Genomic DNA, 25,474 nt, shown 5'->3' with positions numbered 1-25,474 from the left:
AATCAACACCACCGAAAAACACGCTTCACAGGGCACCTGGGTGACTCAGTCATTAAGCGGCTGCCTATGGCTCAAGTCATGATCCCAGAGTTCTGGGATCAAGTCCCACATCAGGCTTCCTCCCCCTCTCCCCGGCGTGTGTTCCCTTTCTCACTGTGTCTCTCTCTGTCAAATAAATAAATTAAATCTTAAAAAAAAAAAAAAACAAAACATTCTTCACAGACTTCCAAAATACTCCAGTGGAACTGCCCGATTAAGCATTACTGCATGAATATGTTCCTTAAAACAAGAGGCCCAATCCTGTACTTGGAATGGGGAGTGATGAGAGAAGTGTGAAGTAGAACATCTCAGGGATGCCATATTGGTTTTATCTCAAGTGCCACTGGAAGTGGCTGGAGGGCTGTGTTGAGAAAGCATTTAATGTGACCTTTGAAGTCAGTAAGGAAGAACAGAACAATCCATCAGCAGTGTCTTCCACGGGCAAGAGAGGAGGGAAGGATGGCCCATGGGCCACCTGTGCCTAGAAATGTAAACCCTCTTACTCCAGACATCTTTCTCCTATGACTGAAGCCTAAAATAAAAAAAGCTTTCTAGCAGTAAAAAAGAAAATGCAATGGACATACCAAGCTTTATTTTCCCACATTTCACAAAATGTTTCAGAGTTTAGAGCAAAGAGGAAAACATTGGGTTCAAATACTCAAATACTCAAAATATATTTCACTGATTGAGAGAGACTTCCTGTGACAAAGAAATTTTTTAAAAATGGAACTGCTTAGGAGACACATAGAGTATGGTTTGTGGAGCAGTCTGGAGGAATTTACACACAGGAAGCTCCCAAATTCAAGAATTGAATAAAATTCTTGTATTTATTAACTTTGACCATGTTTTCCTTCTATGCATAGTCTGCCCTCTGGTGACATTAGCAAGCAGCAAACTCGTCTGGGATTGAATTGACTGAGGGAAAAGGAGCAGAGTCAGGTTGCCGCCCCGAGACCTCCTGATAATGGAGGAAAAATAATAATGCTGTGGTTGCTAGTGGGCATGACAGTGATGATGATGATGGTGGTTGTGGCTGACAGCGGTGGTGGCGGAGGTGATAATGGTGGTGGTGGAGGTGGTAGTCATGATAATGATGGTGGTAGTGATACAGATGATGGTGATGGTGGTGGTGATGATGGTTGTGGTGATGGTGGCAGCGCTGGGGGGGCGGTGATGATGGTGATGGTGGAGGTGATGGCGGTGGTGATGGTGGAGCTGATGATGGTGGTGATGGTGAAGATGGTGATGGTGGTGGTAATGGTGATGATGGTGGTGGTGGAGGTGATGTGATTGTGGTGGTGATGGTGATGATGTCAGTGGTGGAAATGGTGGTAGTGATGGTGATGATGATGATGGTGGTGGTGATGGTGATGTGGTGGTGGTAGTGATGACAATGATGGTGGTAATGGTGGCTGTGATGATGGTGATGGTGGTGGTAATGGTGGTGATAGTGAAGTTGATAGAGATGGTGGTGATAGTGGTGGTGGTGATGGTGGTGAAGGTGGTGGTAATGGTGATGGTGATGATGATGACGGTGGAGATGATGTGGTGGTGGTAGTGGTGATGTTGGCGGCAGACATATGTAATACATATGTAACCCTTCCCTATGCCTGGCTTTACTACAAATGCTTTACATGCATTCCTTAATTTAATCTACGGGGCAGTTACTTTTATGATCCCTACTTAAATGTGAGGAAAGTGAAGCACAGAAAGGCTATGCTGTTTGCCCAAAGTAACACAGCCAAGAAAGAAATGGAGAGGCCACCAACACCCTGCTCTAACATATTGACAAACAAATTTTCCTAAATAGGAACAAGAGTTCTATTTGGAGTTTCATTAAGATTCTCTTTCAAAGGAAAAGTACAACCTGGTAAGTGAAGGCTCTCCGTCATTCACACATGTGCATCAAACATTACTCCAAATAGTTGGGAGTTCTCCCTGAAGGTGGGAACAGAGGAGTGGCACTGGAAAAGAGGTGTGGGGGGAGCGAGTCGCTGTAGTTGTCTCTAGCAGCTGGCTAGAAAGCAGATACACTTGAGTCAGGAATAGGATGTCTGAAGGTGGGGGGGAGTTGCAGGCACGAGGCTTATGCGCCTCGTGAATTTCCCAGGAGACTGCCAGTGGCATGTATGGCCTTGATTAATTCTTCTCAGACTCTCTTGGATTCACTCCTTAAATGGCTGGTTATAGCACTTCCCCAAGACCACGCATTGGTTCAACTGTCCCCGGAGATCACTGCCATGGTCATTTCATCCATCTAGTAATATCTGCAGCAGCCTCCCCCTAAAACCAAAACATGCATTTAGGAATAGGCTTAGAGGATTTTATGTTTTCACATCCTGAGCTTTAACAAAAGGAAGAGGGGACAGGGTTGGGAGGAAGGAGAAGCCAGTGCAGGGAGACTGGCCCTGATTTTACTTATCATGACTTCCTCAGCAACTGGCAGGGCAGAGATGCTCAGAAAGTGTTTGCTGATAAGTAACTAAAGGGATGAATACATGAATGATACCAGGTATATTTCTGCTCAACATTGGTGACGTCACTGCCAGCACCCGCTAGCTTCCCTAAGTAACTCATTTGTAGCCATATTTCGCCTGGATTCTCCCCCAGATTCTGAAATCACTGCATCTCTGAGCAGATGACAATGGGAAGGATTTGTGGATGACATCTCAGTTACAAAAAAGCATATGCTTTTGCGTGGATACGGTTAATAGAATTAATAGAATTACGTCAGGAGTTGGGATTTGAATATGCATGCTTTATTAAGGACGTGCTGTGCTTTGTAAGTGATAATCAGCTAATGGTGAGTATTTCACAGAGTTGAAGTAGGGTGGGTTTGAAAAAGAGGGAGTGGCTCACCATGTTTGATTGAGGGGATCAGGGGTGGCTTCCTGGAGGAGATGGTATTTAAGCTGAGAATCAGATGCATCAAAGGAGACAGCCATGAGAGGATGGGGAGCCCGCGTGCACAGTGGCCACAGCATGGAAAGAAAGCGGTGTCGTGGGATGTAGGAAGGAGTGTAGGAAAGATGAGTCTGCAGAGGCAGGAAAGGTGTGACCAGGTGGGTCCTACAAAGCCAGGGAAGGGTCTTGGCTTTTGTGTTCGCGCACAGTGAAGAAGTCTGTAAGGGAAAGTAGGGGATTAAGCAGGGGAGTGGAACTGATGTGATTTAAAAGAAAAACACTTGCTGCATTTGAGGAATAAGCTGAAAAGAACGAGAGAGGGACCAGGGAGACCATGAAGGAGGCTCCTGGTGGAAGTCCAGACCAGCCAGCGCAGGGACTCCTGCTAGACTGGAAGCAGAGAGGGCGGGGAGAGTCTCAGCAGGAGAGTAGGCAGGACCTCCTTTAGATTAGAGCAACAGGAAAAGCAGAATCAAGGATTGGATTTTTGGCCTGAGCAGCTGGGTGAATACTGGGGCCACTTACGGAAGTAAGGAAAACCAGGGCTGGCGTGATTGGGTTTGTTTCGTTCTGCGTTGTCAGAAACGGGGTAGGGAGTGGATCGAGCGTTCGGTCTCAGTTTCATTAATTACGAAATGCCTATTCCGCATTGGGGAGGAACTCCACGCAGGGCATTAGGGATGCAGACAGGCTGAAATTCTAGAGAGGAAGGGCAGAGCATGTCCCTGCAAGGGGGCATCATGGTACGGCTGTGCCGCATCTCATGGCTCACAGGGCACCTGACTCCTCAATTTCCCAGCAATCTCATGAGGTCGTTATTATTTCTCGTTGAACTGATTAATAACCACATTTCGCTTGTGTATCTCCTTAGAGTTGCTGCAACACTTCCCCACAGGCTGTCTCTGCCCCCATTTTGCTCCTTTCAAGGCCACAAGGAAACAGAAAGACGTGGGCGATGGCGGCCAGGAGCGCAGGAATCACACCTGTTGAAACGTACACCTGCAGAAGCACACAGAAGATGACATAAGCTTTGTACACCTGGGCTTGTGGGGCTGTTCAAAAGCAGTTCGAATTTTTGTTATGTACATAAGAGCCCTCTGCTGTTCAGACTGGGTTTATCCATCTGCTTAGATTTTTTTTTTTTTTTTAAAGATTTTATTTATTTGTCAGAGAGAGAGCGCGCGCGCACAAGCAGGGGGAGTCAGAGAGAGAAGCAGGGGGAATTCGATCCCAGAATGCTGGGATCATGACCTGAGCTGAAGGCAGTGAAGCCACGCAGGCGCCCCTATCCATCCGCTGAGATTTTTTTCAGCTGATTGCAGCAAAGTTCTCTTTTTTATCAAATGTTCTTGGGCTAGAAATCCCACAGGCGGACCATCAACGCTTTTTGGCATGGATTAATTCATCATCACCGATAATAGCTCCATATTAGAGAACCTGACAGTTTAAGGTTCAAGAAAAGAAACATTGAACAAGAAACAAAGCGCTTTTATGTTTGAAACCGACCTTCAATAATGGGATGGTTTAAAAATTGTTGTGAAATCTTGTCATATTTCCCAGTATGCCGTACCCATTCATGGAGACAAGCGCAGCTGAACGGCTCCTACAAGGAGGTAGAGGCATAAAAGGGAGGGGACTGAACTGGTCCTTAATGACACAGCGGTGGCCCAAACAAGCGTGAGGATGGAGCGAATACCCCGAAACCGAGAGAATCCTAGCCGGTAGAGCGGGGACATAAAGCTGGAGGACTGTCCCAGGACGGCTGGCTGCGGCTCTTCAGCACCTGCCACGTGGGGACCCCAGAAGGCTCACTAAGTGGTTGGTGAGCTGCATGAGCGGGGGTGAGCTTTAAAGGAGGCTTTGGAAGGCGAGTGTAGGGTGTTCAGAGGAGGGAAGGAGCAGGACAAAGGATGGCCACGTAGGTGGCTCTTCCGAACATCATGAAAGAAAATCATCACCAGGGCTGGTGACTTTCGGCAAAGCTGGTGATCACGGAAAGAAGAAAACAGAATAAAATGGAGAGGAAGGAAGGAAAAGAGAGAAGAGACGTCTGGGGGAACGGAGGCAACCCTACATGAACTATGACACGGAAGATCTGGAAAAGAAGTTCCATTTTTATTGATAATAAAACAACCACCAAAGTATTTTGTACTTCTCAGGCCTGCCTCTATACACTCCGTCTCCTTATGGCTAATGCCAACTGGCTTACAGACCCGGGCTCACACCGGCCCCTCGGCTTAGGACCCACGCTAACCGTGGACGAGAGATATCTGAGTGGCAGCTGAGAGCAGTACACAACACGGGGGTATCTGAAAATGCGTGAGAGCACTTTTGGCAGGTGCAATGACTGACATTTGGGGGCGGGAACCAGGGATGCTAGGCATCCTGCAATATTCTGGAAAGTTCCACACAATGCAGGATCAATCCACCCATAACCCAGTAGACCATCACTGAGGAACCTTACTGCCATCTGTCCCCTGGTCCCAGCTTGATAAACAGGCATCTGCTGTGTTCTCTATACTATTTCTAACAAGACTGGATACAACCAGAGACCCCTGAACACAAGACTCCAAACGCCCAATTCCTGCAGGAAAGCCCTCGGTATTCTTCCTCTGATGCTCAGATCACCACCTTCTGTCCCCGTGTTTTGAGAACTCACATAGCGCCCAGCACTGTAGCCGCAGTTGGCAACCGAGAGAGGCAGAGAAAGAGCCCCAGACTTCCTCCCTGCCTGTCAAGAATTTCTCAAGCCACTAAGGAATAAAAGGCTGGCCCTCCTTAGACCAGACTGGATTTACGTACATCAGATTATAAACCAGCACTAAGTGCTCCATACAAGCCAGAAGGACTGGAGTTTCAGAGAAACTACCTAAACAGGAGGGAAGAATAGCTACACCCTCATCAGGTATTTCCCAGAGCGGGTTCCTTGGAGCACTGATTCAGTGAAATAGCAAATATCGTGACTGGCGGGAAAAGGTGCTGGGGTCAAATAAGTTTGGCAATTGCCGAAATTAATCAGGTTTCTTTACTCCAGGGCATCTTAGATCGTCTGATAGCTGAGAACCATTGTAATTCTCTGCGGTGGGTTCTACTCTTCAGCATTTGCTTGGTTTACTTGAACATGGCACACATACTTTCTTTTTTTTAACAGCAGGTTTCATGGTCCTAGAGTTGCATGGTATGTACTTGGGAAAGACCATTGGAATCAGAGTCCCAGCTATGGGAAGGCGAGTGCGGGAAAGCTGGGAATGTGCATGAAATAGTGAGATGAATGGCACCGCGGGAGGTCAGGGGAAAGCTAGGCAGGAAATGAGTAATGTTTAGACGCTTACATCAGACCATCTAGGTTCAAGGACCACCTCTCCCACCTACAGGCCACATGAACTTGAACAGGGCCTTTTGCTCACACGTGACAGATAGATAAGCTGTTGTTAGGATGGGGTCTAGTAATACAATAAATATAAAGCACTTAGGGCAGTTCCTGGCACAAAGTGATGTTATTGTCCACGAACATTACAGAGCTGGAGGCCAGACGGTGAAGGGTCTTTAAGTCGAACGGAGCAGCGTAAGTGCTACGTGACAGATGAAGTCCCATAAAAGTTTATTTTTTTGTACAGCTGACCTTCGAACAACACAGGTATGAACTGCACAGGTCCACTTATACACAGATTTTTTTTCGATAAATAACAAAATAGTACTATGAAAGTGTTCTCTTCCTTAGGATTTTCTGAATGACCATCTCTTCCCTCTGGCTTACTTTATTGGAGGAAAACAGTATATAACCAGAGACTGCACAAAATATGTGTTAGTCAACTGTTTTTGCTATCCATGGATCTTTTGGTCAACATTAGGCTATTAGTTGTTACACCTTAGGGGAGTCAAAAGTTATACTGGATGGGAGTACCTGGGTGGCCTCATAGTTGGACGTCTGACTCTTAGTTTCTGCTCAGGTCATGCATGATCTCAGGGTTGTAAGATCCAACCGAGAGCCAAACCCCACTCTGGGCTCCACACTATACAAGAAGTCTGCCCGAGAGTCTCTCCCTCTGCCTGCCCCCCTCCACACTCATGAAATTTCTCTCACATAAATGTTTACCCCTCCCCCCAAAAAAAACCTTATACTGGATTTTCAACTGTGCAGGGGACCGGTACCCCTAACCCTGCATTGGTCATAGGGGTGCCTGGGTGGCTCAGTTGGTTAAGCATCTGACTCTTGATTTCAGCTCAGGCCCTGATCTCAGAGTCATGGGATCGAGCCCCCACATCAGGCTCCTGCACTTAGCAGAATCTACTTCTCTCCATCACCTTCTGTCCCTCCTGCTCATGCTCACTCTCTTTCTCTCTCTCAATTAAATAAATAAATCTTTTTTTAAAGAGGTAGATTCTAGGGGCCCCTGGGTGGCTCAGTGGGTTAAGACGCTGCCTTTGGCTCGGGTCGTGATCTCAGGGTCTTGGGATCAAGTCCTGCATCGGGCTCTCTGCTCAGCAGGGAGCCTGCTTCCCTCTCTCTCTCTCTGCCTGTCTCTCCATCTACTTGGGATTTCTCTCTGTCAAATAAATAAATAAAATCTTAAAAAAAAAAAAAAGAGGTAGATTCTATATTTTTCTATGACAAAATATTTCATTCAAAACAAAGGATATATGTAGGCATGTGTATGTATGTAGTCGATGCCCCTTAAGGACCAATGACCCAGCTAAAGGAACTGACCATCACCAATGCACTACAAACCCTCGTAGTCCCCTCCCCCACCGGTCTCCTTCCCATCTCCCCAGAGGGAAGCACCAGGCTGATTCGGGCACTTGTGTTTCTAGGATTTACTTCCTAGTGGGCTCACATTTGTGTGTTCCTCTACATACGCCAGGTGGTCTGCTGCTTTCTGAACATTATCTAGATGCAATCAGACTGTGCTGCTTTTTCTGCGTCTAACGTTTCTTATTCGACTTTATGTTCCAGAGATTCACTCATGGTGAGGCCTTGGCTCTAGTTCATTCATTTTCACGGATCTTTAGCGCCATATTCCCTGACCACTTTCCATACTTTTCTATCCATTCTCTGGTTAGTGAACATTTAGAGTGATTCCTTATTTTTTTTTTTTTTTTCCCAGCTCTAACAAAAATGCTGCCAAGGGCATGTCACCTGTCACACCCATGCAAGAGATAGTAGATGGCAGTATACCTCCAGCTTTTCGAGGACCTACCAAATTGTTTTCTGAAATGATCAAATTCACTGGCCCCCAATTTACATATCCAAATTCCCTTCTTCACATCACTTACCCTGGAAACTTTGGAGCGATAAGTACTGACCTAGCAAAAGCTATGATAAGGAAGATCTGTTCGCCAGTGACAGAGAAACCCCAAGACAACTAAAATGGGTAAGAGAGCAGAGGACATCGGGGCACCTGGGTGGCTCAGTTGGTTGTGTCTGACTCTTGATCTCAGCCCTGGTCTTGATCTCGGGGTCGTGAGTTCAAGCGCTGCATTGGGCTCCACACTGGGCATAGAGCTTACTTAAAAAAAAAAAAAAAAAGGTGCAGAAGACATCAACAGGTGCATCCCTGCACAGACCTGTGGACCTAGCAAGGAATAGGTTTCTTTCGGGGCAGAACCCCTACGGTCTCTCTTATGTATGAGTTGGTATCCACCAATATGTTCATGAACCTTAGAATGGACCTAGAAGTCTGCATGGCTTACAGAAAATCAAATACAGGGGCACCTGGGTGGCTCAGTGGGTTAAAGCCTCTGCCTTTAGCTCAGGTCATGATCCCAGGGTCCTGGGATCAAGCCCCGCGTCGGGCTCTCTGCTCAGCAGGGAGATTGCTTCCCCTTCTCTCTCTCTGCCTGCCTCTCTACCTACTTGTGATCTCTCTCTCTGTGTCAAATAAATAAATAAAATCTCCAGAAAAATCAAATACATAGTTAAAAACTAAAATTCTAACGTATGTCCCCAGCTCTGCTAAAAGACTCTGGCCCCGGGGCACCTGGGTGGCTCAGTGGGTTAAGCCGCTGCCTTCAGCTCAGGTCATGATCTCAGGGTCCTGAGATCGAGCCCCGTATCGGGCTCTCTGCTCAGCAGGGAGCCTGCTTCCTCCTCTCTCTCTCTCTCTCTCTCTCTGCCTCTCTGCCTACTTCTGATCTCTCTCTGTCAAATAAATAAATAAAATCTTAAAAAAAAAAAAAAAAAAAAAGACTCTGGCCCCAGGCAAGGTCCTTTGCATCTTCGAACCTCACCCTCCTCGAGCATAAATCGGGCATCACTATCTAGACAGCAGAATTACTATGTGGCATAATTAATGGTAAAGGGCTCTTGGCACCTATAAAACCAGATATAAATGTTGAATGGTGCTGTTAAGTAAGAACAGGTTATGCACACATTAGGTGGAAGCAGGTTGAACACGATTAATGGTGCTTCCCAGCTAGTCTGAATCTCAACTAAATTTTAAACTGCTTGGTTTTGGGATGTCTGGGTGGCTCTGTCTGTTAAGCATCTGCCTTTGGCTCAGGTCATGATCCCAGGGTCGAGCCCAGACAACAACCCCTGAGGATGGGCTCCCTGCTCAGCGGGGCTTCTGTGTCTCCCTCTCTCTTTCTGGCTCCCCCTGCCTGTGCTTGCTCAGTCTCTCTGTGTCAAATAAATAAATAAGATCTTTTTTTTTTTTAATGGACATATCCTTTTTCTTTTTTTAAATATTTGTATTTATTTATTTGACAGACAGAGATCACAAGTAGGCAGAGAGGCAGGCAGAGAGAGAAGGGAAGCAGACTCCCTGCTGAGCAGAGAGCCTGATGCGGGGCTCGATCCCAGGACCCTGAGATCATGACCTGAGCTGAAGGCAGCAGCCTTAAACCACTGAGCCACCCAGGTGCCCCTAAATAAGATCTCTTAAAAAATAAATAAAAATAAACTGGTTGGTTTTATATCAACAGGACTTTTCCCAAACCATGGGTTTCCTTTGCCTTCTGCAGAACTAAACAGGAAAACCCCGGGGGAGGCAAGCCAGTTTCCCGAGAGGTCACATGTCTCCATTCAAGCCTGGCCATCTTCCCCGGCTCCCACTCCCCACGGCACCACCCGCCTTGCACAAAGGCCGTGGCTTCATCTTCATCACTGGGAGCCCAAACACAGACGGCTGGTGCAAGTAGCTGTTCTCACGCAGCCTCACTGGCATGTTTGGAGCAGCAGCGAGCCTCTCATTTGCGAACTGCGGAGCAAACACGAATCCCGAGGGATGCGATTACAGGACCTTCTCTCCCACAGGCACGAGGACGGCTGGACCATGAGGTCTGCTGCAGCAGGGGTTGGTCTATCCAAAAGCCAATCTAAACAGCAAAACATCAGTAAAGGAATAGATCAATAGAACGTGTTATATCCGTAGGATAAAATTCCCTACAGCCACGGAAAGACAGTATTAATTAGCTTAGGGAGGGGGGTGGCCAGCTCTCAGAAATATAATGTAGAGTGGAAAAAAATACTTTCCCCCCCTGTGGAGAATGCAACTTTTTATTTTATTTTATTTTTTCAGTGTTCCAAGATTCATTGTTTATGCACCACACCTAGTGCTCCGTGCAACTTTTAAATTTCCTGACAGATGATTATGGATTTTCAGGTGTTTGAGAAACAAATGGAAACAAATCACAGTCATTGGTTGCTTAGACTGTTTTATCTGAAGACAAGAGCCTATGGCAGCTGATCCACGAGGGTCACACCTTTGTAAGCTCTGTAGTAAAAAGCGAGGGCCAGGATCCAGCCCGAGGCCTCCCAGCTCTGGCACCAAGTCCTCTCCACCGGTCCTAGGTGCCTGGCCCACTGTGTGCGAAGCCTTGACCCAGTCCCGGGGCAGCGGGCTTGTTGAGGAGTCCAATCAGTTGATGTCCTGCCCTGATACTTAGGACCACACCAGCAAGGCCCCGGTAACACCCGCACGTGATGGGTGCTCTTCTGCAGGGGTGCGGCCGGCCTTTAGCTACAGCATCTTCTGGAAGGAACTCTGCCCCTGGGTCCTGAGCCTCCATTTCTCTGCTCTATTGAGGAGACCTCCTTGAGGTCTCCTCAAGGCCTCTGCCTGACCAGCCAGAGGCCATGGAACCAGGAATAGGGCAGAGACATTTCTCACTGAAACTGTGGTTAAGCAAAAAAAGGAGGAGGAGGAGGAGGAGGGGGAGGAAGGGGAGGAGGAGAAGGAAGAAGAAGAGAAGGAGAGTAGAACTTAGACAGGTGTGGAATCAAGAAGCCAAAAACCAAGATGACGGAAGGAAAGTCTGAAGAACCAGCAGGTCCCAAACCATACAATTCTACTAAGCCTTCACCCATCCATCTCTCCACTCATTCATTCATTCCCTCATGCACTCATTCCTTCTACAATTATGTCAGGTGCTGAACTACATGCTGGGGACACTATGGAGAACTTCGCAACACCCCTAGTCCTAGAGATGCTCATATGCTAGCGGAGGTGATGGACATCAAGCAGCCCCTTTTGTGAGATAAGGTCACGTGGTGGTAAGGGTTACCAAGAAAAATAATCTGAACAAGGGGGATAAAGAAAGCTTGGAGTGTGAGGCAGGCTCCTTCAGTGTGGGTGGTCAGGGAAGGCCTCTGAGAAGGTGACATCGCTGCTTGGATAAAGGAGGAGAACGTTTCAGGCAAAGGGAACAGCAAGTGCAAAGGTCCTGAGGCAGGACCGTGGTAAGGGATGCTAAGAAATTAGTGTTGTGGCCCACAGGGAGCAGGAAAAGTGGTAGAAAATAAAAAGAAATAGCCAAGCTTGGGCCATAGAGCCTTTGTCAGCTAAAGGACAGGAATTTTCAGATTCTTTTGTTTGTAAGTGAGATGGTAATCCACTGAATAGTTTTAAGCAGTGGAATAACACCGATTTTTTTTTTATATTTTATTTTCTTTATTTGTCAGAGAGGGGGGAGAGAGCACAAGCAGGGAGAGTGGCAAACAGAGGGAGAAGCAGGCTCCCTGCTGAGCAAGGAGCCCAACGTGGGACTTGATCCTAGGACCCTGGGATCATGACCTGAGCCGGAGGTAGCCGCTTAACTGACTGAGCCACCCAGATGCCCCCCATCTTTTTTTTAATGTACCACTAGCATGACCACACTCAGGCCAGCTCTCCTCACCCTGGAGTCCCAGAGCCAGAGATCTCTGAAGGAAACTCCTGCCAGCTTCAGATTCTCTACCCCTGCTTTCCATTCCAGCTGTTTGCCCTGGTTTCCTCGTGTGTTGACTCACACTTCCTGCCCCCAAACCCTGCCCGCTCCAGCTCAGACAACGGTTCTGCCTCATATCTGCCAATCTGGGGCCCAGGCAGGCCACAGCAAGGAAGTCACAAAAGGTACATTTGCATCTCACCTGCATCAGTAGAGCAAAAGGGGGGGTAGCTATTAAAAAACAAATATTTGGAGTAGGAAGCACTCAAGCAAAAAGAGAAGAGAAAATTATCCAAACACAACTAAATAAAGATTTCGCCATGGGCCCCGTTGCCGAGGTACAGGCATTTACAGCAGGTGTTTACCTCTGCTCGGGACTTTTTGCCACTCTGAAGCCTTCCAGCAAGGCTTCTGGCCCTTAGGGAAAGAGCCTCACCCAACGCTTCATAGATGGGGAGCTTGAGATGCAGGGAGGTGAGAAACTCACCAAGGTCACAAGGCTGCCAAGTGGGGGCTCAGCTCCATCCCGGGCTCGTGACAACCAACCAAAGCTTCTCTCTGTAAAGATTTATGAAAGGCTGGGTGGTAATAAAATCCGCTTGGGCCACCCTTCCCCCTAGTGCAAATTAAGTAACTGATTTGAGGAACAGAAACCCGGTTAAGATTTGCCCACCTACAAACAATGCCGAGGAGAAAGTTGAATGCCGAAAATAGAAGGAAATACAGGAAGAAGATAGCCTCTCATGGGACCGAGAGCATTAATTCTACTCTGAATAATGGAGAGGTTGCCTGTGAGAAGTCATGTCCTCAAACTGAGCAAGGCTGAAGTCTGATGCAAGCCTCTCCAAGTTTCCATAAGATCACCGATCGTCGTAGAGTTAGTTCGGTAGTTTGCAAAACGCTGACGTCCGCGTCATTCTCTCATTTGCTCTTTGCGACGACCCTGACAGCAGCTGGAAGTCAGTATTGTCATATCCTCATTCTACAAACGAGGGGACTGAGGCTTAGCACAATTAAATGACTTCCCCAAATCAAGCAAAAGAGCCTTCGACCTTAGGCTGCTGAATTCCTTTGACAAGGTACAGGGGAAGGAAGGAAGGAAGGAAGGATCTCATTTTGCAGACTTCCCAGATACCCATTGCCCAACACAGCACTGGAAGACACAGATGGGAGACTCTTTTCCTGTGGTGTCCCTCCCACATTCATCGGCCTGGTTTCTTGTTGAGAAAGATGTCGGCCCAGCTTTGTTTAAGCAGAGATTCACTTGTCAAAAGAATCCGTTGTGGGGGTCACCAGAAAGCAAATGCTCAGGGGAAGATGGCCAGAACTTCATTTCTTCATACAATACGTATTAATGAAGTGTTTACCAAAGCTGAGTTTTAGGGAGACCATGGCAAACTAGGTTGCAGATAGCTCTGGGCCTTGGGAAGCTGAAGTTATAACTTAAATCATACATGACAAACTTAGGTTATCTATGACAAATGTCAAGCAGGTCATTTGCATCACCAACATGGCTGCCTTAGTCTGATTAAGCTGCAAAATACAATTTTTTGAGTGTCTCATAAACAGTAGAAACTTATTTCTTATACTTGGAGAGGCTGGGAGGTCCAAGATCAAGGTGCTGGCGGATTCAGTGTCTGGTGAGAACCCGTTTCCTGGTTGACAGGCAGCCATCTTCTTGCTGGGTCCTCATGTGGCAGAAGGGGCAAGGCAGCTCTCTGGGGCCTCTTTTATAAAGGCAGTAATTTCTATGATCTAATCATGCCCCCAAGCCCCATCTTCTAATACCACCACCTCGAGGATTACGACTTCAACATATGAATTTTAGGAGACATGACTATTCAGACTATAGCAATAACTCAGATACCCCTGGTCCGCCCTGGCTCTTGGAGGGCTCAGAATTAATCAACAAAAGGAAGCACCTTCCTCCTCTCTGTTACTTCCACTTACCTGCAAAATCATCTCCCACTAAGTGAGCATCCAATCGAAGCAGAGAAAATGATAGTCCTGGGTGATTCCCATCACTGCTACTCACATTCCACTGCTCAGAACTAATCACATGACTGTACCTGGACAACGTCCTTGACTGGGCAGCCACCATCTGCACTATGGAGCAAGGATCATGAATTTTTGGTGGTCGAATACTCACTTCTGCTGCAGCCAGAAAGGAGGCTGACCATACCAGTAATCATAACACTTAATGAAAACAACTCAGGGAAGTTAGATACAAAGACACGGAAAGAGATGGAGAAAAGTATGCCAAATGCATATTGACACTATTCATTTCACAGCAAGTAAAATTCGAAATGAAGAGGGCTAAAAGGAATATATCATAATTACAAAAGTACGACCTACCAAATATGTCACAAACCTTTATGTACCAAAAGTCTTTGCCTCAAAATGCATAAAGCAAACCTTGATAGAAATGTAAGCCGACACCGAGGAGTTCTCACAATGGTGACAATTTTTTAAATTAAGTTTTTATTTTAATTCCAATATAGTTAACATACAGTGTTATATTAATTCCAGGTGTACAATAGAGTGATTCAGCAATTCCACACATCACCCAGTGCTCATCAGGACAAGTGCACTCCTTGATCCCTGCCACCTGTTTCACCCACCCCCGCCCCCACCGCCCCTCTAGTGACCACCAGTTTGTTCTCTAGAGTGAAGAGTCTATTTCTTGGCTGGAATCTCTGTTTATTTTTCCTTTGCTCATTTGTTTTGTTTCTCAAACTCCACATGTGAGTGAAATCATATGGTATTTGTCTTTCTCCAACAGACTTATCTCATAGCCACAGTGGAAAACAGTATGGAGTGAAACTACTATTACATACACTTCAACTAATTGGAATTGGAATTTAAATAAAAACTTGAAACAACAACAACAAAAACAAATAAAATTTTTTAAATCTTAAGAAAACAGCATGGAGATGCCTCAAAAAGTTAAAAATAGAACTACCCTACGATCCAGTAATCACAGTACTGGGTATTTACCCAAAGAATATGAAAACATTAATTCAAAAGGACATATGAACCTCACGGGGCACAGGGGTGGCTCAGTGGGTTAAAGCCTCTGTCTTCGGCTTGGGTCACGATCTCAGGGTCCTGGGATCAAGCCCCGCACTGGGTTCCCTGCTTGGCAAGGAGGCTGCTTCCTCCTCTCTCTCTGCCTGCCTCTCTGCCTACTTGTGATCTCTGTCTGTCAAATAAATAAATAAAATCTTTAAAAAAAAACCAACCAAACAAACAAAAAGGATATATGAACCTCTATGCTTGTAACAACATTATTTACCATAGCCAAACTAGGGAAGCAGCCCAAGCGCCCACCCATCGATGAAGGGATATGGGAGAGGTGAGATAGATAGATAGATATAATAACATGCTGTTTATATATAGAGATAAAGAAAATGTGAAATATATATATATATATGATGTTGATTATATATAATAATGTTATATTGTATCTATACTATATGTAATAATAATGTTATATATAATGTGGATATATATATATATATATAATGTTGATTATATAAGAGGTGAGATTATATATATAAAATATTATTCAACCATAAAAAAGAATGAAATCTTGCCATTTGCAACAACATGGACAGAGCTAGAAAGTATAATGCTAAGGGAAGTAAGTCATAAGTAGTGACTTTAAACAAGCTCTCAGAAATTGGCTGATCACAGAAATATCACAGAAAGGAATAAGGCTCCAGAAGTCCTGGCTAATAAAATGGACAATTATGACCTAATAGATATATGGAGAGAAATAACTTTGCATCCAACACAGATTATACAGTTTCCAACTCTCATGAGACATTCTCCTGGTGTATTAGGTCACAAAGGCACTCACAGAAGGAAAGCTCTAACAGTACATACTCATGAGGTATAATGGAATAACACTGCAAAATAAGAACAAGAGGGTAACCAACAAAAATCTATTCTCTTGGGTATTTTACATGACTCATGAGTCATAGGCTTGAAAGAAACCAAAACCAGAAATGACAAGCTGTTTAGAACCACATTAGGAGGGGTACCTGGGTGGCTCAGTGGGTTAAAGCCTCTGCCTTCAGCTCAGGTCATAATCCCAGGATCCTGGGATCGAGCCCTGCATCGGGCTCTCTGCTGAGCAGGGAGCCTGCTTCCTCCTCTCTCTCTCTCTGCCTCTCTGCCTACTTGTGATCTGTCTATCAAATAAATAAATAAAATCTTAAAAAAAAAAAAAAAAAGAACCGTATTAGGAGCACTGCATACATATCAAAGCCCATGGACTATCCTGAGTCAGCATTCAGAAAAGTAGATAACCTTAAATGCTTAGGGTGGAAAACCAGAAGGGTTAAAAATATATGAGTCAACCAAGCTTTCAACTCAAGAAGCTGAGCACAGAGATGGGAAGGGGGAGAGAGAAAATAAAGGGAGAAATCAAGGAAGCTAAAAGTAGAAATTAATAAAAATAGAACACAAAAAGGGTTAGGGTTAGGGTTAGGGTTAGGGTTAATGATGGTTAGGGTTAGGGTTAGGGTTGATGATGAGTTAAACTGGTTCTTTGAATGGATTGGTCAAAGACAAATCTTTGTCATATCTGTCAAAAGAAAGAAAAAGGACAAAATCTTAAGTCAAAAATTGTAAGAATGTAAATTACAAGATTATAAAAATTGTAAGAACCTTTATGGCAAGCCTTTTGAAAATCAGTAGATGAAGTGACTAATTCCCTAGGAGAATATTTAATGAATCTTTATAGATTCATTCAAGCAAAAGTAGGAAACTTGAATAGTACCTTAACCATAAGAGGGGGGCCTGGGTGACTGAGTCAGTTAAGCATCTGACTCTTGATCTCAGCTCAGGTCTTGATCTGAGGGTTGGGAGTGCAAGCCCCATGTTGGGCTCCACACTGGGTGTGGAGCCTACTTAAATATAAATAAATAAATAAATAAATAAATAAGCATCAGGTCCAGAGGGCTTTTCAGAAGGCAGATTCTACCAGACCTTTAGTGAAAAGCTAATTCTATATAAACTATCTCAGAGCCTAGGAAAAAACATAAAGCCTAAATCATTTTATGGTTTCAATATAATACAGAACCCTGGTACATGCTTTTGTCTCTTTCTATCTCTCTATCCAAACACATACGTGTACATTTACTTAAAAACAAAGATGCAAAATTCCATATCCAGAAGTGTATTAAAGGGATAACACAAAATGGTCATTCTAGGAATAGATGTTTCAGTGTTAAGAAAGTAGAAAGACAGTATGATTGTATTAACAGATGCTTTAAAGACAATTTGCTGAAATTCAACATGAAAGTCAGAGATAAGATGAGACTCCCATTCAACACTGTACCCCAGTTACTAGATGTTACATGAAGGGCGGGAAAAACTAATACTATTAATCTTTTTTCTTTTCTTTGCATTAACAGAAGCAGTCTCGTTTGCCCTTTACAGTTTACAGAAGAGTTCCATGAGCCCTATTGTGGCCTCACAATGACGAGGTGAGATCAGGTCAAGTATTGTCATCTCAACTCTGAGAATGAGAACCCCGAGGGTCATAGAATTTTCAGATTTTCCTAAAGACACACAGCTAGAAAGCCATGATGGGGAACAGATCCCAGGTTTTCTTATTCTTAATCAAATTCAATTAGGAATAAGGAATCAGACTGTAAAAACAATACAGTTGACCCTTGAACGACATGGGTTTGAACTGCATGGGTCCACTTATACACAGATATTTTTTTTTTATAAATATAATATAGTACTTTAAGTGTACTTTCTTAGGATTTCCTCCAGCTTGCTTTATTGGAAGGATGCAGTATATAATTCATATAATACAAACTACATGTTACTCCCCTGTTTATGTCCTCAGTCAGGCTTCTGGCCAACAATGCGCCATGAGTAGTTAAGTTTGGAGGGAGTCAAAAGCTATGCATGGATTTGTGTGGGGGTCAGCACCTCTAACCCCCAAGTTGTAGGGCCAACTGTATATTTAATTGCTACCAGTGACTGACCCTGACCAGATCACCATCCCTCTGAGCAAGCAAAGTCAGAGCCCCGGGAGCTGACTGGGGTGAGGATGGGGGTGGGGGGGAGACACTGCACAGTGAGGAAGACAGAAGGAAGAGAGAGAGCACTGAAGACGCACTTCTCGGGGCATCCGGATGCCACCTGGATGGCATCTGATGCCCTGGATGCCACCTGATAGACGGGGCTGGCCGACACTCAGGTTTGTGCCCATGATGTTCCAGGTACTCTTCTGAACCTCTATGTCCCCTCGTAGATCCTCATAACAGCTCTCACAAGGAAGCTCCTGGGTGGCTCAGTTGGTTAAGTGTCTGCCCTTGGCTCAAATCATGATCCCAGGGTCCTGGGTTCGAGCCCCGTGTGGGGTTCCTTGCTCAGTGGGAAGTCTACTTGTCCCTCTCCCTCTGCCCCTTCCCCACTTGTGCACGTGAGTGCCTGTGCACTCTCTCTACATATATCAAGTAAATAAATCTTAAAAAAAGAAAACCTCTCATGAGGTTGGCACTATTACTATTACCCTTATTTTACAGACGACAAATGTCCCTCAATTTATAGGTTTAATAGGTGGTAGTGTCAGGATTTGAACCCAGGAAGCCTGGCTTCAGAGTCTTTGCTTAGATCACTACATTACAGTGTCTTTAAGCCAGTCCCTGGTTCTGGGAGTGAGAGTAGAAACCAACTTTTCACAGGTGAGTTTTAGATATAAAAACAATACCACTGAAAGAAAAAAGCCTCCATTTGCACACTCAATTTTTTCGACATTGCATGAGACCAGGAGAAAAAAAGTTTCTCACACACACACACACACACACACGCATGCACCCACGTGATCTGCTTAGAAATATCCATTTTTATTAAGTATCTATTTCGCTGCTTCCTAAAATTAGACTTAACCCAAAAAAAGAAAGGAAGAAATGTTCTCCTTGGTCTTTTTCCTTCAGTCTGTAGACCTATACCCTAAGAGTCCTTCTTGATAGAACTGTAAGAGAATCAGAAAAAAAATATATGATTGCCAAGTTAAGAATCAAGATAGGGACCATAAAGAAGGGTTATTCTAAAGAATTACCTACATAATTATAATTTATTGCTCTAAACTTCTTTTATCTGCCACTACACTTGCTTTTTTATGTCAGAGGTCCTTGTTCCCTTTCTTGGCCCTTCATCCTGTTCTAGACCTTTCTACCTACCCCAGAGAAAGTGTGTTAGCACTTTGGTTTGGTCCAGCTTTTCCTGAAGCACATAGGACTGCAGAATTAGTTGGTCTGTGTTTATGTGGACCTGCTGGAGATAATCCAAACAGAGTTACTTTACTTTGCACAACCTGTTCCTTTATCCTAGGATACCTGTCCCAACCCAACTACATCCTCTGCTTCCTTTAGGACCTGGTTTACCTCTTCAAGAAGCCCTCCCTGATGATGCCACCACATATGCTCCAGCAAAACCTATAGAACTCATCCAGAACAGTAGCTTCTTTAGTCCTTCCCCTTTTGCTAATTTTTTTTAAACTTGTCAGACCCTCACGTGAAATTATGAACTCTATGAGGGTAGGGACTTTGTGCTATTCAGAGCTGGGTCTCCACTGCCTTTAGATTAGGAAATAAATTAGTATTTCAAGTTTAACAATTTGTTGTGAAAATTGAAGATCAGCACCCTCAAGATATGAAAAATACGTTATAGGAGCATCTTGGTGATGTGGTTCAGTCCCTTAAGTGGCTGCCTTCAGCTCAGGTCATGATCCCAGGGTCCTGGGATCAAGCCCCAAGTTAGGCTCTCTGCTCAGCAGGGAGCCTGTTTCTCCCTCTCTCTCTCTACCTGCCACTCCCCCTGCTTGTGCTCTTTCTCTCTCTGTCAAATAAATAATTAAAATCTTAAAAAAAGAAAAATACACTATAGTCTTTTTTACACATGGGCTTTAAAGTTTTAAAGTTCCATAAATCTTAAACTTTAAATAGAGGCACCTTGGAAACAATTTATAATGCTTCTAATAGGGACATTATAAATAATGTTTATTAGAAAAATAATAAAACAAAACAATGGCCTTTATCATTAGCAGTATATCTGGACACTTCCCTAGAAGTTTGGTATAAAAGCCCATAAACTATCTCAATAAATCAGAATGCAGACAGGGATTGGGACAGCTACCGTTCTTTAAGTACTACTATTTCTTTACCGAAGTAGTGATCAGAGAAAAATACCCAAGGAAATAAGTTAAAAAGAAAAATCTTTGAATTTAGAGTTTGCATGGGGGGAAGGGGAAAAAGAAGGAGTTATGAATAATTCTGATAGATGGTTGGAAGAAAGATCCGGTATTAAATCTTACCCAGGCTAGGACGGCAATAATGTCACTTTGCAAAAGAAGTCAATGAAAATGTCACAGATAAGAAGTACAAAATGTGTCAATCTGGATAGTAACATACATTAAAGATTTACGAAGCGATGTCATTGCATTACAGAATGACAGGAATTATGTCTAGGGGAGACAGATTCTCAGAGTGGCAGGTTCTGTAGAGTACTAAGATAATTTCAAGAAGCTTTAAAGACAAATTGCTGAAAATGATCTGTGAAAAGCAACTCGACTCAAAGGACCAGGGTGGGATGATTTTCCCCGCAGATCATCATCTGATCTGATAGGTCATTTTAAATCATGAAACACTGGAACATTAAAAATACACAATGATAAAGCCACATGCCAGGCACTTGGAGTGGGTCTGTTTATGTAAGAGACACGTGTCACATGCCCCGAACTATTTTCCCAGGGGAAAAACCCGAAGGGATTTGACCTGATCCATCCCAATTCTTCTTGAAGCTCTTCTAAGCACAGACTTAGAAGACCAACACCCAAGATGAAGGGGATGGCTGCAATCACGAGAGAGCAGAAAGCTGACTGGTGTAGCCTGGCATCAAACTTGGGGGCTGTTCTGCTGCAGGAAGTAGGAGTGAGATGAGGGGTGGGGAGACCTGGGCCCCCACTCGGGCTTTGATCTGATCTCAGGGAGAGATGAATCACTCCTTTGATCTCAAGGGAGAGTCTCTGATCCTAAGACATGTTTAAGGAGGGGAATGGGCCTCCCCAAATATAGAAGAGCTGACTCCACAAGCTTCTTGGTGGGCATGAGCGGGCAATGACAATCTGTACTTGATATAATAATAACAGATTGGTGATAAGGATAATAATAATAGTAATTGCCCCTTATCTGGGATATAGGAAAGGTGGGTGAAGTTTTGTGGGAATCATTAATATTCGTAATCCAAAAGGAACAAAAAGGAAATACTTTTCCTTTTTGAACTTACTTTTTTTGAACTTAGAATATGTGAGATTTCCTCTCTCAAAGACTTTAAGTGTGTCTCTAAAAAGTTTGCATCTAAAACAGTGGTCAGCAAATATTTTATGTAAAGGGTCAGATAATAACTATTTTAGGCCTTCTGAACTATACTGTCCCTACTGAGCTACCCAACTCTCACTGTAACTTGAAAGCTGCCACTGGTGATATGCAAATGAACTGAACTGGTTGTGTTCCAATAAAACTTTATTTATAAAAACCTGCAGTGGGCCTTTCCCAGATCGGGAAACTAAGGCAGGAAGAGGCTGAGTCCCTTGCCTAAGGTCACATAGCTAAACATCATAGAAATGTTATCAGAAGACAGGATTAAAATTCTCCTTTCCCCAGAAACTGCCCAAACTGGTCTGCACACTTTTCCGAGTACCAGTTTTCTCCTCAGAAAGTTTTGATCAGAACACTGCCCTCCCTCCCGACTGTACAGAGTTCCTGCACTGCTCAAATGCGATTAGGCACTTGAAAGTGCTTCCTAGTGGCACCTGGGTGGCCCAGTGAGTTAAGGCCTCTGCCTTCGGCTCAGGTCATGATCCTAGGGTCCTGGGATGGAGCCCCGCATTGGGCTCTCTGCTCAGCAGGGAGCCTGCTTCCCCCTCTCTCTCTCTGCCTGCCTCTCTGCCTACTTGTGATCTCTCTCTCTGTGTGAAACAAATAAAAAATCTTAAAAAAAAAAAAAAAGTGCTTCCTACCTTCTGTTTACCTCCACAAAATGTTAGTTATTATCAATCTTCCATTATCTAGCAAAAATATAGAGAGGTATCAACTAGGAAGCACCAGGGTATAAAGACACACACCAATAGGCTTGCTACCTTTTTCAAATATACAAATCAGCAAGCAAAATAGGAAATGAAGTACGTACACTAGAACTAACATTCACAGATGAACAATGGGACCTATCAGCCCTCCACGATCCAGACAACCATAAAACCTGCCTTTTCACTGCCCTGGGCTCTATCACAACTTTTCACCTATATGAATTAATTTGATACTAGCAATTGTTTTTGCAGACTAGAAATCTAGGATTTAAAGGACCAAATTCACCTGCTTAAGGTCATATTACAAATCAGTTCCCTGGACTCTTTCCAATGACTCATAATAATAAGGTAGCTCAGTGGGAGAGAAAGTATGGCAAAGCAGAAATAGGTTTCTTATTTTACTTTCATAGTGTCTTTTAAATGCTTAAGGGTGCCTCATTTATTTATATTACTTGGAACTGAATTGTCAATACTCTATAAATTTTGGGTAACTAAAGCATATCTCTTTCATTATAAAAACTATACATCTCAATCTTCCTTCAGTCAATATTTACTTCCTTTCATATCAATATTCACATTTGTTATAATGCCCTCTTAGTCCAGATTTCAGCCACCCTCACCTTGCAGGGCAATAGTGATTATTATAAAAGAATATCAATTCTGGACCAGGCCATGAGGAGTCATAAACGTAGAAGATTCTATACTGGATCAATTTGGGTATTTTCAATCACTGAGAACAGAAAACCCAACTCAACTGGCTTAAACAATTAGGAAATGGATTGGCTTTCAAAACCCCAAGACCAGGAGTAGTATGGGCTTCAGGACTGGTTTCATCCAGCAGATTCAGTTCAACTGTTCTTGGACAATCTTGGTTCTGCTTACCACCCAATGGCAGCTTCCTATTCAGGCGGGTATCAATATGGTTGCAGGCATCCCATTAAGAAGATACTACTATCTTTTCTAGTTCTCTGGAGCATGAGAAACTTTTCCCTCAAAATCCCCCAGAACCCATCATTGTGCATCTGATTAGATCAAAATGTGTCTGATGCCAATATACAAACCAGCCTTTGAGGTCAGAGGAATGTCCTATGTGGCTCAGGTCTGAGTTTCTGAACAAATCAAGAAAGGTTACATTATTAAACTTGGCTTGGATAAAGCATGGGGTACATCTAGAGCCGGGATTAATCTTCTAAGCCTCATTGTTGTTAAATAATAGAGGGGTGAAATAGATTAGGGAAAACATTTGTCATTGTCCTTGGTTGAGCAAGCTCTGAACCTTCTTCTTATGTTTGGGATAAAAATCTGGATTTATTTCCCCAGATTATAAATCCTGGTGGAAAGCAGACTCTACTTCCCACAACTGAAACTGAAAAACAGATCTATGACTCCCCAGGTGCTTTTGCAGCTAGGATGTGGGCAAGTGACCCAGGCTTGACGAGCTTAATGCCCCCCTTCACCCAAAGCCACCCTTAGAAAATCGGGAAAAAGTGGCCCAAGTAGAATCAGAATGGTCTGTCTTGCAGGGATCTTCCACCATGGCTAATTGACCACAGAATCTCTAGGACCAAAATCATAAGGAGCTCACTCAGGTCTGAGGAAGAGAGGTATGATCTGAGTACTACAACAGAGATTCTCAAATCCTGGGCTTGAATAAATTCACAGACGCAGAACCTCTTGAATGAAGGAAATACCAGAAACTCTTGCTGAAGAATACAGCAAAAAGATCACAAATATGTATTGTAAATCTTCATCCTGATCTTCCTCCAAAACAGATACCGTCATTAATCAGGACAGATGTGTGCCACCGAAAAGGAAATACCTAGATCTTTGGAGGATTCATGGAAACTGGTCTATGACTAATGCTAATTCCCGCGGACCCAGAAGGCCACTGTTGTACTCCAGTCAGAGAGGAAATTTACAGGGAAAAAGGTAGTAAAATGATTTTTGACTTAAGTTTACCTTCAAAAGGCTCAAGGAGCCTCCAGATCTGTGTTTATATCCTCAGTTCATGAAAGTGTAAATAGAAGGGACACACAGAAGGAAGAGCAAATCCCCACATCAGCTCTCTACCCAATGAAGTAAGAGCCGTTAGGTAGGAATGGCCTGATGTAAGCGCATGGTGCTCTCCTTACGTTAAACAGCACATCACAACTGACAGCACAGATCTCGTAGAATTTCAAACTTTAAAAGACTGAGACATCCAGAGGTGATGACTGCTACCACATTCCCATTCAACTCTCTAGTTCGGCCGGTGAAGAAAACCAGACGGGTCTTGGAGAATGACAATGGATCATCATAAACTTAACCAGTTACATCTGCTGTTCCAGGTGCCTTCAGTGGACGAAAGCAAATATACAAAGCCCCTGGGACATGGTAGGCACCTGTGGGTTTGCCAAAGGCATGTTTTCTCTGCCCAACACTAAGAACACCAAAAGCAAGTTGTTTATTTGTTTTTCTGTTTGCTTTACCTGGCAAAGCCAACAGTTACACCTCTACGGTCTTACCTGAGTCTTGCTCCCTGTCCAGTGCTCTGCCTGAATTTGGTCCACGGGCCCTGGGTCGGTCATCTCACGGGATCTCAAGCTGAGAGACTCCAGGAGCTGAGGGAGCAGACATGCGGGCGGCCTGGGTAAGAAAGTTCATCTCAAAGGCTGGAAGGTAAGTCTCACCAAGTTGCAGTGGATTTGGGGCAGAAATGGGAGAGTGTTTCCGACAACCCAGGGCACGTAGGGCTCTCTGTCTCCAAAATGAGTGGGAGGCTGCTGTCCCTTGCATGTCCTGTCACGAGGAATCAGACGCAATGTTTGTGCGCTTCTACAGGATTCCAGAGCTGCATAATCAATTTACATGCACCACCGACCCCAAGAGGGACCCAACTGACTCTGAACTTTGAGAACGAGAAAGCCCGGGGCTGTTCCCGGCTGCAGGACAAGCAACACTCAGCTGTTTAACACTTGTGATTTGGGGGATCCAGTAAGGGCTGAGTGTCCCCCGCACACTGGGTTGCAGCAGAGCCCACGGCAGATGCCGAGAGGAGAACCCAAATAAAAGACCCGATGGTTCCAGGGAAACTCAAGACCTCTCGGCAAATAACGAACCTTTAGAGAACCAGCTCTTGGGGTCCTGTTCTGGGCAGATGCTTAACCGACTGAGTCACCCCGGTGTCCCTTTTTCTAATCTCCCAAATGATAAATGTAGTCACATATGTACAGAATTTTAAATAAATGCATACATGTGATCTATGTATTTTAAGATTTTTTTTTTAAGATTTTA

At 44.3% G+C, this 25,474-nt stretch overlaps 1 long non-coding RNA gene across 2 annotated transcripts in view; it reads right to left on the bottom strand.

Moving 5' to 3' along the window:
• Window positions 1-6,527: 6,527 nt before the first annotated feature.
• The window catches only part of LOC131825304 (uncharacterized), a 31,158-nt gene continuing 12,211 nt past the window's right edge, over window positions 6,528-25,474 (bottom strand). Inside the window, exons 2-3 of one of the 2 annotated variants that reach the window (XR_009351193.1) lie at window positions 24,706-24,826; window positions 6,528-10,260 (exon numbers count right to left, since the gene is read on the bottom strand). This is a non-coding gene — a long non-coding RNA (uncharacterized LOC131825304). The remainder of the gene's footprint in view (window positions 10,261-24,705; window positions 24,827-25,474) is intronic. The other variant, XR_009351192.1, reaches the window with a different exon arrangement.

This window comes from Mustela lutreola, chromosome 2 (genome assembly GCF_030435805.1).
Source record: "Mustela lutreola isolate mMusLut2 chromosome 2, mMusLut2.pri, whole genome shotgun sequence".
Classification (NCBI taxonomy): Eukaryota; Metazoa; Chordata; class Mammalia; order Carnivora; family Mustelidae; genus Mustela; species Mustela lutreola.
Note: the sequence above shows the minus strand (reverse complement) of the source record. Positions and strands in the feature narration are given on the sequence as shown.